The sequence below is a fragment of the Vulpes vulpes genome, chromosome 14 (genome assembly GCF_048418805.1).
Source record: "Vulpes vulpes isolate BD-2025 chromosome 14, VulVul3, whole genome shotgun sequence".
NCBI lineage: Eukaryota > Metazoa > Chordata > Mammalia > Carnivora > Canidae > Vulpes > Vulpes vulpes.
The window spans coordinates 46569054-46588601 of NC_132793.1; the positions used below are offsets into that span (position 1 = coordinate 46569054).

The following is a 19548-nucleotide window of genomic DNA, read 5'->3' on the forward strand; positions in this document are numbered from 1 at the left end:
CTGCTGCTTCACGCAAGCTCCCGGGTGCTGTTCTCCCTACAGACCTTCCGAAGGCCTGTTATGGGGAAGTTGCGAAACATCTGGCCAACTTCAGAGAAATTGATGAGAGCTGGAGGGTGGACTTTGTTCACTCGTAGTGTTCCAATGAATTTTTTCAGGCTTAAGGAACTGACTGTCCAAAAATCAAATTCATCGATTTTTCCAAAGGGCAAGTACAAGCAGATGTTCCCATTAAAAAAGGTCTCCCCAATGGTTTACCAATACTTGCTCTTTATACTTTACATTGAATAGATGCTCTTATGGAGGCTAAAAAGAAACACACATATACACCCTAAGTTTAGCTACTATGAAATATGCAGAAAGCAGAGGGCATTTTTCTGTAAAAAAAAAAAAACAAAACAAAAAACAAAACTGACTAGTTAATAGCCATTTTGCAAAGCTCATGCTCAGAGTGCAGCCGCTCTATGAGCTCCTATATCTGGTGGACCTCTGGCTCTGACTTCTGGTATGTTTTTCTGCACCAGCATAAAAATGCTGTGACCAGGATAGCTCTGTCCCCACAAAATGAGAGCAGCCCCGAAGTCCAAAACAGCACCAGACTGGAGGAGGGGAAACTGCACCGGCATAGCCTAGCCTCCCCTCATGTGCATAATGTGAGACCTGTGACCCATAAAAGAGGCAAGGGCTTCAGAGCAGGAGTAGGTTCTGGCCCAGCTAGTTCACTTCTGAAATGAGTCCATCTCCCCTGAGATGGTCACTGTTCGTTTTTCTGAGGCTCAGCTTCTTCATCCACAAAGCAGATTAATGGTGCCCCTGGCGGCATTGGGCTCTCTGTGTGGGTGAAATGTGGTACTCGAGCAAGGATGGAGCAGTCTGTGAGATCCTGTGAAGATGCCTCCTGCTCCCACAAGCACTTTGCCATGTCAGATGGGAGCGTCAGGTCCACCCTCTGGTCATGCTCTTAAACGTTAAAGCCTGCGTTCCCAAGATGGGAAATTGAAACCCAGAGCGCTGAGGTGTTTGGGAGAAATCACCATAAATGCTGAAAATCCACATTTGAGGTGCAGGCAAGGATGTTGGTCTTTGCTAGTCTCTGGCATGAAACTTGGAAGGATGGTGTTGGTGGTTATGTTTCCAGAACGAATCCCTGGACTCCCAAACTATCCAGATTCTTCCTGGATTCTTCTCTCCAGGGAGAAACACAGCATATGCATACACTTGCTTTTTGGGTCTAATTATTGTCTAAATTAGCTCTACTTTTATAGACAAGGGGAAATTCTGTCTTTAGAAAAAGTGTTGGAACTGGGTGATGGGCACTGAGGAGGTCACCTGATGAGGTGATCTGTAACATGGGGTGTTACACTGTATGTTGGCAAATTGAATTTAAATGAATTTTTTTAAACAAAAAGAAAGAAAAGTGTTGGAATTAGGTGGAGCTTTTGAACCTGCTTATAGCTGGTTGGTAATCCTCATGTTGGTGTTTCTGGTGGCTAGACTACGGCGGGCACATGCTCCTGCATTTATAACCTAAAAAGATCCAAAGTCACAGGCAACCAGAATTAAGGAGCTGACAGGGCCACAGAAAACCTGTAATTAACTAACTTGTTAATTAATTAGAGGGAAACATTTCTATAGGAATGTGGTTGGACTAAGAGCTCAGGATTGGTATTGCAGTGGCACCTTTCCTGCTGTGTGATGTTGGGTAATCCCCCTAACTTCTCTGATCATGTGTTTCCTCATGTATCAATATACAAATAACACCTGGTAACACTTGCCTTGGCTATACCTCAAGGATGTTGATGATCCAGCAAGAAAATGGACCTGAAGATATTTTGAAAAATACCAAAGACTGTAAAATATTATGATATATTGCCATGGTTATCATGTCCAAGGACCACTAGCTGGAAAACGACACACATTTCTCTATCTACTAGTTAATTTATGTTCATCATCTTCAAACATATTTGAAAAATATCATATTTCTGCTCAAAAGTCATCCTGAATCAGTATATGGATATGGATACAGATATGGATAAATTTCTTTTAACTTTTCTGTATGTTTGAAAATTTTTATAACAAAATGTTGACATTAAAAATTTTTAAAAATTCTAACTTAAAACTACAGTCTCATACATGTCTAAAGTCAATGAATTTAGAATTTCCATTCTGAGGAAAAGAAAAGAAATGGGAAGGAAGGAAGAAGGAAGGAAGGGAAGGAGGGAGTGAGGGAAAGAAGGAAAAAAACTGATGATGTTATTAAATGCAGAACAAAACAAAAAAGCCATAAATTCTGACCAAGCAAACATGCCATAGTTCCCGGATATTCATTACAATCTTATTTATAATAGCACATCATTCTCCAAAACAAGAAAAGTGTTTAAATTTGATATTGTTACTTTGAGGGAATGCTTTACACCCATTAAAACAATAAAAGATGATATAGCAGCTTTCTGCTCCTATAATGCTAAGTAAAACAAGCAACAGAAAGGCAAAACTCTCACATGCTCATCACTATCAGGTGAAATAAAAAAGAAAACAGAAAGACTAGAAGTAGAGGCACTCAACAGATCACCGTAACTGGTAAGGGGGCTGAGGACCCCAATAAAACTTTCTTTATGAATCTTTTTCCTTTGATGTGGTGATACTACCTCTATTTTTTTAAAAAAAAGAATAAAAGACATTTTTTATTAGTGCCATTTAGTGTAATTATTTGAAAGAAAGAAAGAAAGAAAGAAAGAAAGAAAGAAAGAAAGAAAGAAAGAAACGGAGGCTTTTATACCAGGGCCCTCCACTTAGCCCTGCTGGCAAGAGTAACTTCGTATTGAAAGAAGACCCATTGGGTTGCCAAATGCATTGTTCACCTGTAAGTACATCAATGACTTTGAACACAATAGTTGCCAGGTTAAGGGGCGCCCGCTGGGCAGCCCTACCCAGTCCTGGTTCAAGTCCATTGTTGCTTCCAGTACTTCTGCAAGGAGGCCATGTCGCCAAGCTTTGAAGTCAGGTCCACAGAGCCTGTTTTCTCAGAGCTTGGAGTTTATGTGGCAGCCAGATTTGGGGGTGGGGAACAAGATGTTCCAAAGTGATCCCCCCAAATCAACATGATGGCCCAAAAATGTGTCAGGAAATGCTGAAGATCATGGGCTGGAGTGTTACTGAAAGGACACTGGGCACAGGCAGGACCTTTATTTCTGAAATCAAGCCCGTGATCAGGCCAGCCTTTGGTGAACCAGCCCCTTGGCTTCCACTTAAACTGCCTCTCACAAAAGAGCCATAATTGCCTTTTGTTCTTAAGCAGCAAGAATCAGGGTCACATCTGAGAAGATCACATCTAAAGCTCCTGGTTTCCCAACCAGGGCTGGGCAAGGCTGAAAGGTCACAATGCAAGGGCAACATTGCGCTGTACACTTTGTCCGGTCACAGACCTGGAATTCCACCTCTGCCTCACTCCTGGGTGTGTTGCCAATGGCCTCAAATTCCCAGAGTCTTGGCTACGGCCCCAGCCATTTGGGGAAAGGTCCCGGGTGACCATTTTGTTTGAGAACCTGAAGATTTTTTCCAGGCCATTCAGCTCAATGAGGCAACAACAGTATTTCTTGAAGAACTTCTATATATGAGGAGCGAAGGTGCTAAATATAAATCAGATCCATTCTGGACCTCAAGGAATTCATAGAGATATAGGCCATGCAATAATAATAACTAATATTTTTAAAAATAATAATAACTAATATTTGTTATTTGTTAGGCTTTACTACTTACCAAGAACTCTTCTAGGGACTTGCCTATATTAACTCATTTATTCCCCACAACAGTTCTGTGACATTATGGTGCCAGCTGCATGGTATCATGACTATCTACATTTTATGAAGAAGGAAACTGAGGCACAGGGAAGTAGGCACAGGTAGTCTAGCTCCAGAGCCCGGGGTCTTAGCCACCTCTGCCCTCAAGGCTGCCTCTCTCATTGACATCTCTGGTGATAGATGCCACAGGCATCATTAACTTTGGACAGGGAGGCAAGTACACCTTTCCAAATGTTTGGGAAGTTTGCTACTCCAATGTGAGTTTTTCAGAATTGTCAGATCAAGGTTTCAGAGTATAAAATACTTTATTTATTTGAAATTTTCAGATTAAATATATATATTTGTATGTATTTTATTTTAAATGTATATAAATATTTCATCATTATTAAAACAATATAAACAAACTACAGAATGCTCCTTAATTCAAGAAAAGTCATCTCCTGTAACTTCAGTGCCCTAATCTACTCAAAGTGATGCCTTTGGGTGCTTTTTCTTTGCTTTCTCCCCACCATTTAGCAGATGCAATAATACAACATATGACAATTTGTCTCTTTTGTGTTCCTATCACTTAAAATATGTAGCAGGTCCAAGCTACATCATTTTTATATTCATCACTTCAATGTATTCCTTCCAGGAGATGGTCATTAATGGACCATTATCCTATTTTTAGAACATCCTTTGTTATAAATACATTGTGATGGACATCTCTTGGTCTAAAGCATGTTTCACATGTTATATTATTTCCCTAGCCTGAGTTCTCAGAGGTTGATTTACAGAATCAAAAAGTAGGAACATTTTTTTTTATTTTGATACAACCCTGAGATCATGACCTGAGCTGAAATCAAAAGTTGGGTGCTTAACTGACTGTGCTCCACAGGTGCCCCTAATTTATTTTATTTTTAAATAATTTAAAGATACATATCTCCTCTGATCTTGGGAAAAATAAAAGGAAGGAAGGAAGGAAGGAAGGAAGGAAGGAAGGAAGGAAGGAAGGAAGAAAGAAAGAAAGAAAGAAAGAAAGAAAGAAAGAAAGAAAGAAAGAAAGAAAGGATTAGCTAACTGCAGCAAATATGGCAGAGATCAGCCACCACCCAAGGATAAATACTACTTGATGATGATTTCACAGTTCCCTGCTCTCAGTCTTCCTATCTGTAAAATGGGAAACGTTTCTCTGTTGTTAAAAAATTGTTGTGAAGTATGGTTGAAAAAAATGCAAGTGTGACAATTTCCTGTAAGCCAGCACTCCCCAAGGTGTATTTTGTGGAATGTTCCTCAGGTTGTGAGCCATGAGCTAGATAAGAGCCATGTGGTCTGATGGGATTAGGACACATGATGTCAGAAAACATTCAGTAGTCTTCCCTGGTACAATTCCTCTCTACCCTTAATGGACTCATGTGCATAGTAAGTTTCCAAGACAGGGGCATGGTTTTCTCAAACATGGAATACTTTTCCCAGAGCACCTTGAGGGATCAGTGCCTGCAAAACCCATTATGGGAAAGCCAATACTTTGGTACTTGTCCCCCTGGACCAAGCTGGGAGGACTGAGTCTGCTAACATATGCAGAGTGCCTGGTAAGATTGACAGTCAGTGAGCATCAGTTCCTTCCCCACATCAGTCAATGAAAGCAGGGGGATCAGTCTTGAAAACCAGAGCTAAAATAGATAAAGGAAATCATAGAGGGCATTCTGGGCCACTGCATACTGCAGCCACTTCTGAGAAGTAGTGATGATGTGGTTTCAAGAATCCGGTCTCTGCCTTCCTAGCTTTGTGGTCTGCCAGGTGTTACTTCACCTTTCTGAGAAATGATGCAAAGATGAAATGAGATAATCTGGTGTGTGTTATGAGTTACCTCCTGCTGTCCAATAAATCATCCCCAAACTTAGTAGTTCAATCAATATACACTTATCCCATGGTTTCTGCTACTAGGAAAGCAAGGCTTGCATAGCTGGATTCCTGGCTTCACAGTCTCTTATAAGACTACAATTGAGGTGTTGGCTAGATTTGAGGTCTCATCTGAAAGCTCAGCTGGAAAAAGATCTGCTTGCAAGCTCACGTGTGTGGTAGTTGATGGGATTCAGTTTCTTTAGGGTCTTGGTTCCTCTCTGGCTGGTGGCCCAGAGGCCACCTCCAGTTCCTCACCACGCGCGGCTGTCTCCACAATGCTGGCTTGACCCACCAAAGCAACAACACAGAGAGACTGCTGGCAAGTTGGAGTCACAATCTGATGTAACTTAGTCATGGAAGAGACATGCCCTCACTGTGCCCACACTCTGTCAGAGGCAAGTTATTCAAGGGGAAGAGATGAATATCAGGAGGTGGGTCACTGGAGGTCATCTTAGAGACTGCATGCTACAGGGAGAGAAATGCACAATGGACCATCATAGGTTCCTATATGATGTTTGGTTATTCTTACTCTTAAAAAAATCCTGTTAAAATTGAGTAGTCAGTGATATTAGCTGATTATCACCTTAGAGAGACAAAACATCTAGGGATTATGCCAGTGGAGAAAGAAAAAGAAAAACAAAACAGAAAATGAGATTCACAAGTGGCCAGTTACGGTATATTGCACCTTGAAATGATCTTTGACCACAAAGGATCCAGAAAGCCACTGATCCACAGGTTTTACTCTCAGGGACCAAAGCCCTTGGAATTATACCACTAGCATCCTCTTTGTTTGCTTGTCTTTTGAAAGACACAGATAATGAAAATTCATTAATTTATACATTTTACACATAGTAGCTCATTTAATTTGCAGGACAACCTGAAAATTAGGTTCTTTTACTTATAGATGAAGAAACTGAGGCACAAACAGGTCACTGGATGGAGCCAATTATCCTACAGCTGGTGAATGGTAAATAGGGGCTCCCAGCTTTCTGTATGATCCCACACCTCCATCTTAACCTCCATAGTCTACGGCCTTGTAAGAGTGGAGTGGAGTGTCCCTGGTCACTCAGTGCAGATTAATGTGGGTGAAACCAGGCTCCAGACACACACTAGAGATTTAAGGGAGGCGGTGGAGGATGAGAGGTGGATTTGCCTAAGGTTCCTGCATCCACTCTGCATATCTACAGGTGTCAGTTGGCCAAGGCTGGCTGGGTTTCTGCTACAAATCGTAGGGGATCAGGCTCCCAGTTACTCAGTTGTGAACTCTAATGCATTTCTTGGCCTTCCTGAACCTCAAGGTAAGAATGGATGATACTTAAACTAAACAATCTCTAAGAGCCTTTCCTATTATCAAGAATCCACAAATAAACAAGCCTGGGTGACCTTCAGAGGTAGTTCTGGGGAAGGGGCCATGCCCCAGTTGGTAAAGATCACAATGGACTTTTTTCAGATTGATGATTTGTGTGAGTGTAGCACAAAGCTTGGAAACCTGACAACATGCATTCATATTCCTGCTCTTGGACAAGCCCGGGCCCCACCACACCAACTTTTGGGGACATTCTGAGATAAAAGATATTATCATGGGGTATCTGGTATACCCTGCTGGCCTCCTCCCTCCTCCACAGCCACAGAGAAATGCAATTTCTCTCCCAGGAAAAAAGGAGAAAAAAAACTTAGCTTTCTCACAGAGGAATCCTGGTGGTCACAGGAAAATTCCATGGTTGTGCTGAGGCTGTCACTGCACTAACAGGTAAGTTTAGAAGGAGTCAGCATACCATGTGACTAAGGAAATTGCTTGGAAGAGTGGCTGATCATGCACGACCCCCAGCCACAATTACCCACCTCTTAAAAAATGAGAAGCCGGGGGAGGAAACCACCAGTACTTCTGCCATTGTTCTCCTTAACTTTGGGACCTGCTAATCAACCACTGAGCCAAATTAGCTGGGCCAGGAACAAAGGCCAATGGGGGCAGGGAGTAAAGAATAAGGCACTCTCCAGGGACTTGAGTTTATTCTGCAGGTCCAATGCCTGGAAAGCTAACCAGAATGGAACCTGCAGCTTGTACCAGCTCCCCTGAGGATCCTACCTTATGATGCTCTCCAAACTTGCCCCAGGAGTTCTCCCTGGCACCCTTCGAGAATAATGCTGCCAGCACATACACTCACATGTATACACACATCACCTTCACCACCATCCCATCATTTTGAGACATGTTCCCCCCGATGATTACAAACGTTACTCTGACTTCTGGGAGTAATTTAATCACACTCAGAGATGCAATGGAGTTATTAGAATTTAGAATCAAGGAACAAGATCCAACAGACAAAAATCTTTCTTCCCCTCTAAATGAATTCCCCAACAACAACAAAAAAATTCCCTTGATTATAAATCGATGTCTTTTCTTCGATGTTGATATCTCTGTGGAGAAGACAGGAATTTTAAGTTCTATGACCTAAGAAGCCTTCTTCCCTTTTCCTACCTCTAGGAGGGCTTGATGCAAGCTCCCCATTTCCTTGCTGTGTGATCCCAGAGTAGATGCTCAATCTCTCGGGGCTTCCAATCATTTCCATATATGTTAGGATCATTGAACAGATCTTGATTCTTGGCTGTGAGCACAAAGTCATATAATGTATAAAACAAGCCTTGTTTCTGACCCTTCATTTCGAAAGCATTTCTGAAATGATTCTCAAAGGCACTCGTGTCTTGTCTTATCCAGGTAGATGAGTATGGGTTTTCCAATTCCTTCCCAGCATCCCCAGGCAACTAGTACTTTGGGTCACTCAGGATTCTTAAGAGTAACTGCCAACATGGCCCGACCCCTTGGAGTCCAAACCACTGACCAGCTTACCCCAAAAAGCAGAAACCAAGAGCTTGATAGAGTCAAAGTCAACCATCTTCTGTGTACTGTGTGCTGTGCCTCTGTTCCATTTTGGGACTTGCTGTTAAGGAAGATGTTTCCAGTAAACATCTTTATGTGCTGAGTCTCTACTTCCCCCACGCACATTTTCCTCTGGTTCTTGTCCCTGAACTGGACTCCTGGCCTTGTTCCTTCTTGTCTTGCTGACGATTGTTTGGCTCCCATTTCTGGCCTCCAGTGCTCAGAGCTGACTTCCATTGGAGATTTCATGATTATAGCTCAGAGAATTCAGAGACTTAGACCAGGGAAGGATCACAGAGCACAGATATTGTGTCTAAACTCTTAGTATAAGAAGCCCTTTTAAATCCACCTGGCCAAAAAACCTTACTGACTTCCCATTATATCCCAGGCTTTATAGCAAGTCAGGATATTTTAAAAAATTAATAGAACCTCAAGAAACTCATCCTTCAGCGAGGGATACAAGCACATATACGTATACATAAAACATGAGCTGATCATTCCTCCTGAAGGCTATTCATCCAGGCTATGACTGTACATCCCCATGACAGGGGGCTCCCTTTGTGATAGCATTTAGTCCATCATCAGGTGTTAATAATTCCTAATGTCTTTTCCAATTTTGAGCTCATGTGTCCTCCCTTCTATTTCAACCTATTACATTAGAGTTTAAGCCCAAGTCGGTCTGAGATAAGACTCCATTCTTAACAGTTATGTGACCTTGAATAAGTCTTTCAACCTCTCTGAGACTCAGTTTTCCCAGCTATAAAATGAGAATGATGATACCCATCTGGATGTTCTATATCACATGAAATGGCATGTTTTGCCCTGTATTGCTGTTTTCAATAGTTATCAGCACAGATCTTACCTTGACTAAGCTAAACACTCATTTGACTCTACTCCGTTAGCTCTCCCTCCCCCACTCCACCTTCTGCCACCAGCCTTCCTCTCCCTCCAAAGATGTCAACAGCCTCTTGGCTGTCTAATCCAGTGGACTCTTCTCAGCTTCTCTTTGAAACTTTGGAAATGGTTCAGCACCTTCTCTTTCATCAAAGAATCTGTTCACATGGTTTCTATATCACTATGTTCTGGGAAGTCTCTCTATTTTTTTTTTTTTTGAAAGATTTCTCAGTATCTGTCATGTCCTCTCTTCCCCAGCCATTCCTGGGGTGATAACACCTGTGGCTACTCCCTGTTGCTTCCTTCAGCCCTCTGCCTTTTTTGTACAAATGGTAGCAGAGAAGACTGCCAAATACTCTATGTCAGACACTACTTTAAGCACTTGGCATACATGTATCCATCTCATTCTCAAGTAAGGCCACATGTACTTGACTTTTAGTTTACAGATGAGGAAACTGAGGCTCAGAATAGTTAGGAAATGTGCCCAAGGTAGATCAGTCTGAGAAAGCACGCAAACATAGACTGACTCGCTGTCTCTGGAGTAGTCTGTCTCTGAGTGATTCTATCCCTGCCAAAAGTTCTGTCTGCCAATCTGTTGGCATCTGCCACGTGGGCCTCTCCAGGAAAGATTCTTCTTTTAGGCTCTAGATCCCAACATGAGCTCTTCACAGGGTTTCTTTGGTTGATGGCCTGCAGCTATCTCAAGATGACTGTGAACTTATCCATTCCATCCTGTCTTCTCTCATCTCACCCAAGTCAGATGCTGGGAAGTCACCTGCTTCTTACAATCAAACAGGTGCTGGCACTGTCTCTTGAATGTTCCTCACCTCTGCCCTCTACTCCATCCCTTCTGCCATTGCCGCACTTCCTACCGCCTTCATTCCTCCCCTGGATTTCTACAAATCTCCTAACTCCTCTCCTTGTCTCCAGTTGGACCTCCTGCAATTTGTTGTCCTGTCTAGTCTTCTAAAATCCCATACTCCAGGCTTATGACCTTTCCCTGGCTAATTATTACCTTAGTGATAGCACTTGCATTCTTCAGCATGAAACCCCAGCCACCTTCTTCTGTTCTGCTGCCTCCCCAGTTTCATCCCCCACCATCCCCTGCTTTTACCTTCTGTTCTGGACTAACTGGCTGGCTTGAGGATGAGGATAACTGTGAAAACAGTGCTGAGCAGCAGTGCTCACCAGGGGATACACAAATGTTTCTTATAATCCTTACAATTACTTGGGATGAAGAAATTATGGATGCTTCGCAAGTGAGGCAACTGGATTTCAAGAAGGCTGTCACTTGCCCAAAGTTTTCAAAATTAGGTCTGTCTATGCTCTTCACCACCATATTCTAGTGAACTTGACTGACCACTCAGTGTGGGCCATCTTCTATGTCCACCCACCCAACTCTAGGTTGGCTGATTCCTTTAGGTTTTATTTTATTTTACATATATATTTATTTTTTTATTTTTTTTTTAAAGAGCCAGTCGCTCCTTTTTTTTTATTTATTATTTATGATAGTCACAGAGAGAGAGAGAGAGAGAGAGGCAGAGACATAGGCAGAGGGAGAAGCAGGCTCCATGCACCGGCAGCCCGACGTGGGATTTGATCCTGGGTCTCCAGGATCCCGCCCTGGGCCACAGGCAGGGGTTAAACCGCTGCGCCACCCAGGGATCCCATGTATATTTATTTTTTAATTGGAGTTCAATCTGCCAACATATAGCATAACACCCAGTGCTCATCCCATCAAGTGCCCCCCTCAGTGCCTGTCACCCAGGCACCCCCACCCCCTGCCCACCTCCCTTTCCACCACCCCTTGTTGGTTTCCCCGAGTTAGGAGTCTCTCATGTTCTGTCTCCCTTTCTGATATTTCCCACTCATTTTTTCTCCTTTCCCCTTTATTCCCTTCCACTATTTTTTATATTCCCCAAATGAATGAGACCATATAATGTTTGTCCTTCTCCGACTGACTTATTTCACTCAGCATAATACCCTCCAGTTCCATCCACATTGAAGCAAATGGTCGTTTCTAATGGCTGAGTAATATCCCATTATCCCATTGTATACATAAACCACATCTTCTTTATCAATTCATCTTTTGATGGACACCGAGGCTCCTTCCACAGTTTAAGGTTCACCCTTCTGGAAATCCATGGTTGGCCTCTGGTCTCCATGCTGACTCATTATTCCTTTGCATATCATACTTCTTTCAGTTAAGGTTCCATCATTTTTATAGAATCCATCCTCAACTTAACATTATCTTTTCAGGAAGTCAAAAATCCCACCATGCCAAATGTACACATCTTCAATCATATCTTACACACTGTATACCATATGTGCACAGACAAGATAACTCCCATACAAACAACTAACTAAGTTCATCTCTCTAGCCAGGCTACCTTGGTCCAATTTCCAAATCTACTAGGCTAAGCCTCTTGAGAGCCTATTGTCTTATTTTGATACCCTGATGATTGATACACAGTAAGAGCCCAATGAATGAGCTCTTTGAGTAGATAAATAATAAGTGGCAAGAAAAATAGCTAGCATTTTCTGAGCACATACAACACCAGGCATTGAGCTAGGTATTTGGCATGGATTTTCTCACTTTATTTGCTCTTAAGAATTAAAAAATTAAAAAAACAATGAAGTAGGGAGTTTTCTTATCCACATTTTATGTATGTGGAAACAAAAATCAGAGAAGTTAAGCAAGTCACTTCAAGCCCATAGCTAGAATGATAAAAGATAGAGATTTTAAACCAGTTTGGCTGGCATCAGAGTTTGAGTTCTGAACCTGACTCTGCCGTTCCAAAGAGTAAAGATTTTCATTGCTTCTCAGACATTATGTTTATTCAGTTTCTTGCTTCCCTCACCTTCCTGTCCCTCTCACCCGAAGCCAAACACACCAAGATCATGCGCATCCTTCATTCCTATATCAGTTCCTCTCTCTTAAAAACTACACAGGGGCAGCCCGGATGGCTCAGCGGTTTAGCGCTGCTTTCAGCCCAGGGTCTGATCCTGGAGACCCCGGATCGAGTCCCACGTTGGGCTCCCTGCATGGAGCCTGCTTCTCCCTCTGCCTGTGTCTCTGCCTCTCACTCTCTCTGTGTCTCCCATGAATAAATAAATAAATAAATAAATCTTAAAAAAAAAGAAAAACTACACAAAAACTTAAGAGCAAAAAAAAAAAAACAAGAGCAATGCAAACATAGCTGAGCAGTATGGAAAACAATAGGACTAGTGCCTCCTTTGACCTGGATGGCATAATTTTGACTTATTTAAACAGCTGAGATACACTGTCCACTTAGGTCTTTCTTATAAAAACTAAGCCAGGCTGCATTAAATAAATGCGTCAGTCTTGCATTTATTTCAGTTGAACACTCTGTTACTGATAACATACATCTTTGGTTCAATATTATCTTTGTTAAAAACAAACAGAAAGGTCACCATGGCAAATGTACACAACTTCAATTCATACCTCGTGCCATATATAAAAATAAATTAAAAATGAAAATCTTTTTTTAAAAAAAGTGGGGGGGGGGGTTAGCCCAGAGGGCTCAGCGTTTTAGCACCACCTTCAGCCTGGGGCATGATCCTGGAGACCCGGTATCAAGTCCAACGTGGGGCTCCCAGCATGGAGCCTGCTTCTTCCTCTGCCTGTGTCTCTGCCTCTCTCTCTCTCTCTCTGTGTATCTCATGAATAAATAAACAAAATCTTAAAAACAAACTCAAAATGGATCATAGACCTAAATATAAAATTATAACACCTCTAGAAGAAAACATCACAATTACTGTCATCTTGAAATAGACAAGTATTTCTTACCTATGACACCAAAACTATAACACATGAAAGAAAAAACTGATAAAGTGGGCTTCATCAGAATGAAAGACTGTTCTTAAAATGTACTGTTAAGAAAATGAAGGGAAGCAACAAATTTGGGGAAAATATTTGCAGAACACATAAAGAACTTATTCAGAATATGTTTTAAAAACTTTAAAATGTAATAAAAAGAAAACAATCCGATAAAAAAAATTGAGCCCATATTTCACCAAAGATGATGATTTATGGACAAATCAGCATATGATAAGATGCCAAACATCATTTATCAATAAAGAAATACAAATTCAAACCACCATGAGATACCAATATGCCCATATTCAAATGTGTAAAATATCCTGGCAATATCAAAATGCAGAACTCTCATGCATTGCTGCCTGAGTGCAAACCAGCACAGCAACTTTAGAAAACAATTGAGCAGTTTCCTAAAACATTAAACATACTCTTTTTTTCTAAGATTTCATTTATTTATTCATGAGAGACACAGAGAGAGAGAGAGAGAGGCAGAGACACAGGGAGAGGGAGAAGCAGACACCATGCAGGGAGCCCGACGTGGGACTCGATCCCAGGTCTTCAGGATCAGAACCTGGACTAAAGGCAGCGCTAAACCGCTGAGCCACCTGGGCTGCCCTAAACATACTATTATATGGCTAACAATTTACCCAGGAGAAATGAAAACATGTGTTCACACAAAAACTTGGACGTGAATGTTGATAATGGTTTTACTCATAATAACTAAAACCTGAAATTAGGATACATGTCCACTAAATGTTGAACAGGTGAACATTGTACAAGACGTCTGTGCAACGGAATACAACTCAGCAATAAAAAGGAGCAGACTATTAATACATACAAGAGTGTGGGTTAATTTCACATGCATCCCCTAAGTAAAAGAATCCAGACTCAGGAAGTCTATATACAATATAATTAAATATTTATATTTTGCATTTCTATGGCATTCTGGAAAAGACCAAACTAACTGGATACAAAACAAAGTGCATGGGAGAGATTTGGCTATAAAGGTTTGCTACAAGGGAAACTTTTAGGGATGTAGCTGTTCGTGTGTTGATTTTGGTATCAGTCACATGATTGTATTTGTTGAAACTCCTAGAACTGCACAATAAGAAGGATACACCTTAGTGTACGTATACCTCGAAAGAAATGTATTCCTGTATGTTGCAACCAATGATGGAGAAAATCTAGGTGGCAAAATCAATTGGACCTGCACTTCCGTGCAGGTTGGCTTTCTATTTACAACTCCCTTAACTATTACACTGTTAGTTGCCTTTGACATAGATTTTAGGGACATCTAAAGTTCAGAAACAAGAAAAAGCAGTGAAAAGTCTCTTAGAACCAAGGAAATAATACAGTAGTAATTTTGTGCTTCTATAATGTACACTTTATTTTTTTTTTTTTACAGATTTTATTTATTTACTCAAAATAGGGAGGAGAGAGCACAGAGAGAGAGAGGGAGAAGCAGACTCCCTGCTGAGTAGAAAGCCCAACACAAGGCTCGATCCCAAGACCCCGAGATTGTGATCTGAGGCAAAGGCAGATGCTTAACTGACTGAGCCATCCAGGCACCCCTATAATGTACATGCTATATGCAATCCAGTAAAGGTCCAGGCTATCAAGATCTTTTCTGACCTGGAGACTGTGTTAGCCACCTCTGCCCAATAAGGATCCCTGAACACTAGGGCCAACGTCCCTTCTATTTCTTCATCCAAGCAGAATGTGAAAACATTAGACAGAGCAGTGCCTCTGGCAATGGAGCTGACATCTCTCTATGTCATTCTATGTGAGCATCTTTCAGCCAACATGCCTCTTCAGGAATATCCTAATTGCTGGAGAATAAATGGAGAATCTGGGCTTCCATTTCCCAAAACTCAGTGCCAGATATTGAGCCTCCCTCTAAGACCCCAGCTTGTGGTACCTTTAGGAGGAAATAGGAAACATTTAGGAGTAAAGAGCCATGAGATGTGCACCTAACTTACTCTCAAAAGGTTCAGGAAATATATATTACTTTTTGAAATGATCATTATTATTGTCAAAATTATTCCCAAATAAAAAGCTTTCTAAAATGTAGTCCTTAAAGCATGTCATTTTTAAATATACATTTAACACTGTAAACACTGTTTAATTACAGAAGATGAGGAGAAGGAAGAATGAAAAACGTGGTTTTCCAAGCCCTGCAAAAACCCTCTATAGACTGGATCCTTATGAAAATGTCAGTTCTAAATATCACTTGACGGATGTTTTTCCCAGGGTTTTTATTGGAAAGGATGTCAGGCATACGTTTTCCTCCAGACATAGTCTTCTGTGATGTGGTAGGCCCCTGAAGACATTTACCTGCCAGTCATTCCCAACACAACACTCTCCTTTTTCCCCAAGATCCTCCAAATAGGGACTGAATATTTACTGCATTCATGTTAACATTTCACCTTTTCCACTGCTTGGCTTGGCTAAGACCTTTTTGGACACAGTCAGTGATCCTGTTGTTCAAAGATTTAAGCAGTCCCATAACCTCCTTTTTCTCCTTCCTGGTCATTTCACTGCATACTACAACTTGGAATGAAGGGAGGTGCACACATAACAGGGAAGAAGAAGAAACTATTCCCAGTTCCTTGCTTTCAATGTAGATGTGTGGTCTGATAGATGTGCTGATAAGACAGGAAGAGGAATATAGTGGCTCAGATGAAGTTCAGGCATATGGGTAAAATTCCTGAGCAATTGCCAAATCTCAGAGGATTAACACACTAAAAGTGTAATTATCACACTTACAATGGTTGATATGGGTTGGGGGGTGCTCCTTGACTTTAGCTCATCATCATCTTCAACATGCATCCTGCACAGATGTCACTGCATGAGAAGAAGGAGTGGGTGGCATGTGGATATTTATGCATAGGTCCAGAAGTAGCTTACATCACTTCAGTCCACATCATACAATCCACAATCAATCGCAGACATTGACACTCCTCCATCAAGAGATGGGCTATATTTCCTTCCCTTGAAACTGGCTGGACCTTTATTAACTACCTCTTCCAGTGGTACATGGTGGAAGTGATGCTGCAGGACTTCCAAAGCAGGGTTGTAAAAGGCAATATAGCTGTGGCTTGGCTCACTCTCTGTCTTTGAATGTTAATGCTTGGGCTCCAGATGCCATGTTGTAAGGAAGCCCAAGCCACATGGAGAAGACACATGTGGATGCTCCAGCTAACAGCCCCACCTAGTTCTGAAGCCAACAGCCAGGAGCAACTGCCAGACCTGTAAGTGAGTGAGCCTTCAGCCAACCTTCTAGGGCAGGTCTTAGACATGATACAGTAGAAATAAGCCATCCTGCTATAACTGGGTAAATTCCTGACCCACAAAAATGATAAGAAATAATAAATCATCATTATTGCCTTAAGCCACTAGGTTTGGCAGAAACCTGTGCAGCAATATAGTGAACATCAGGCTGTTTGTCAGGATTCTCAGAGCACCAGCTGCGAGAAAAAAAATTACCACAGCCATTCTTAGTACTGCCATCCTCATCAGTTATTGTGTGAGTCAGGGTCTTGGCAAGAAACACAGATGTCATACTGAAAAGAGGAAACTATGGAGAGTTTTTAAAGGTCATTAGGGTAAGGTTAAGCAAACTTATTAGTTTACCTGGGACTGACAACAATGGAGGGACACTACCATCCTAGGCCTCAAGAGGCACGGTGGGGAATGGTGACTAGAGTCTGGCAAGAGCTCTAACTACAGGGTAGGGGATTAGCTGAAAGAGATCGTGACCTCTAGAAGGCAACCACTGTCAGACTGAAGCCCAGCAAACCCAGCTGGTGGAATAAATTCCCAAACTCCCTTCTCACTCTGATTTTCCAGTCTTGTTTTCTATTGGCTGAACCCAACAGGAAAGGAAAAGGCAAGGGAGCCTGGCTGATGCAGTCCATATGTGTCTCCCAGGGGCAGAGTGGGATGACAAAGGTAGAGAGTAGACCCAGAGAGGGAATGCAAATATCCTGCATGCTCACCATCATCAACAGCATCTTCATCATCATCATCTTTGTACTATTCAGATGTGTGTACTGCTTCTAGGTTTACAGAATAACTCCTCGTACTTTCTCTTGTATCATCCTCAGAAGGTCACCCTTGCAGTATCCTCTGAATCTAACAGAGGGCTTGAAACATAACTGGTGTTGAGTTCAGTGCCATACATATCTAGAATGCTTACTCTGTTCAAGGCCCCAGGCTGGAAACATGGATACAGAGATTAAGATTCCAAGATAAAAATGTTAAATATCATAAGAATTACACAAAGTGTTGAGAAGGCTTGAAAAGACTCAGGGATGTGGTAGTGCTCAAGATTGACCTTCAGAGATAGGCAGATCTCAACAGTTGTGCTTGAAAGGAGAGTTTTCACATCCTGGGAACCATACAAAGAAAAAGTTGAAGGTGGCAAAGTAGAACATATGCTCTGAGGACAGGAAATATTTCCATTTTGCTAGAGCATAGAATATATAGAGATTAAGATGTAAGTTATGAAGTTAAAAATGTTGAGTGGTTATATAGTGGTAAGTCCAAAGAAAACCAAGATGCATTGGTACATACCAGCACATCAGGTACAGGGGAGTCACTGATGGCTTTTAAGGAGAGAAAGAATGTGTTCTAACTGTTCTTCAGGAATACCAAGTTTACAGCAGTGGCTGGGACAAATCAAGTGAGCACACATATGACACGGAGAGATTACTTATGGGGCTACTGTCCTGTTTCAGTAATGAGAATCTTGCCTGGGGGGGATGGCAAGCAGAAGCAGAAAAAGAGAATGTGGCATCAGGTCGACAATGTGAAAACCAAGAGTAGACAATGACTCTTCCTACAGCCAGTCCCCACCGGACACAGAGATGCCTTTGTTCAACATTCACAAGTATTTACTGAGTGACTACTTCATGCCAAGCACTGCTCTGGATTTTATGAACACAGCAGGAAGCAAGATGGATAAACCAATCTCACTGTCTACCTGGATTCAAGAACAGAGAGTAGTACCACCGACACAACCAGGGTGAGTATCCAGATACGTTTTATAAAAATACCTAAAGTTTTATAAAAAAAAAACTTTGGAGTACTGAAAGGTTTCTTTCAATTTCAATGTTTAACATATACATAAAATAGGTTTCAAAATTATCTTTCAGGGACACCTGGGTAGCTCAGATGGTTGAGCGGCCAACTCTTGGTTTCCACTCAGGCCTTGATCTTGGGGTCATGAGATTGAGCCTTGAGTCTGGCTCTGACTGACCGTGGAGACTGCTCTCTCTATCTGCCCCTCTCCCTACTCACTCTTTTCTCTCACAAAATAAATAAATAAATCTTAAAGAAAAGAAATTACCTGGGAATCCCTGGTTGGCTCAGTGGTTGAGCATCTTGCCTTCAGCCCAGGGTGGGATCCTGGAGTCCCGGGATCGAGTCCCACATCAGGCTCCTTACATGGAGCCTGCTTCTCCCTGTGCCTGTGTCTCTGCATCTCTCTCTGTGTCTCTCATGAATAAATAAATAAATAAAATCTTAAAAAAAAGAAAAGAAAAGAAAAGAAATTACCTTTCAGAGCAGATATGGGAAGGGGAAAGGCAGCTTCAGTGAGATGTGTTGGAGAAGTAACAGGTAGATGGCTTAGATTTGGGTATTTATATGCAAAGATCCACACATTCTCCTGCCACCCACCTATTCATTTCTCCCTATTGCCCTCCACACCCACCACAAGTCACCTAAGCCACTGAGAGTTCCAGTAACATGCAAACCAAAAGTATATACCACTTAGTGATATTTTTTAAATCAAGAAATACAAGTACATAACACAAAAATATACTTAATATCACTCTTTACCAGGGAAATGCAAATCAAAACCATAATGAGACATCACCTCACATCTGTCAGATAGGCTATTATCAAAAAGACAAAGGTAACAAGTGTTATTGAACGGAATATTCCTCAGCCATTAGAAACGACAAATACCCACCATTTGCTTCGATGTGGATGGAACTGGAGGGTATTATGCTGAGTGAAATAAATCAATCAGAGAAGGACAAACATATTATCTCATTCATTTGGGGAACATAAACAATAGTGAAAGGGAATAAAGGGGAAAGGAGAGGAGATGAGTGGGAAATATCACAGAGGGAGACAGAACATGAGAGACTCCTAACTCTGGGAAATGAACAGGGGTGGTGGAAAGGGAGGTGGGCGGGAGATGGGGGTGACTAGGTGACAGGCACTGAGAGGGGCACTTGGCT

At 41.7% G+C, this 19548-nt stretch overlaps 1 long non-coding RNA gene across 1 annotated transcript in view; it reads right to left on the minus strand.

Annotated features, from left to right (window-relative positions):
- Positions 1–19548, minus strand: part of LOC140595411 (uncharacterized) — a 56716-nt gene that overhangs the window by 22018 nt on the left and 15150 nt on the right. Inside the window, exon 2 of the long non-coding RNA XR_011996996.1 lies at positions 18648–18822. This is a non-coding gene — a long non-coding RNA (uncharacterized lncRNA). The remainder of the gene's footprint in view (positions 1–18647; positions 18823–19548) is intronic.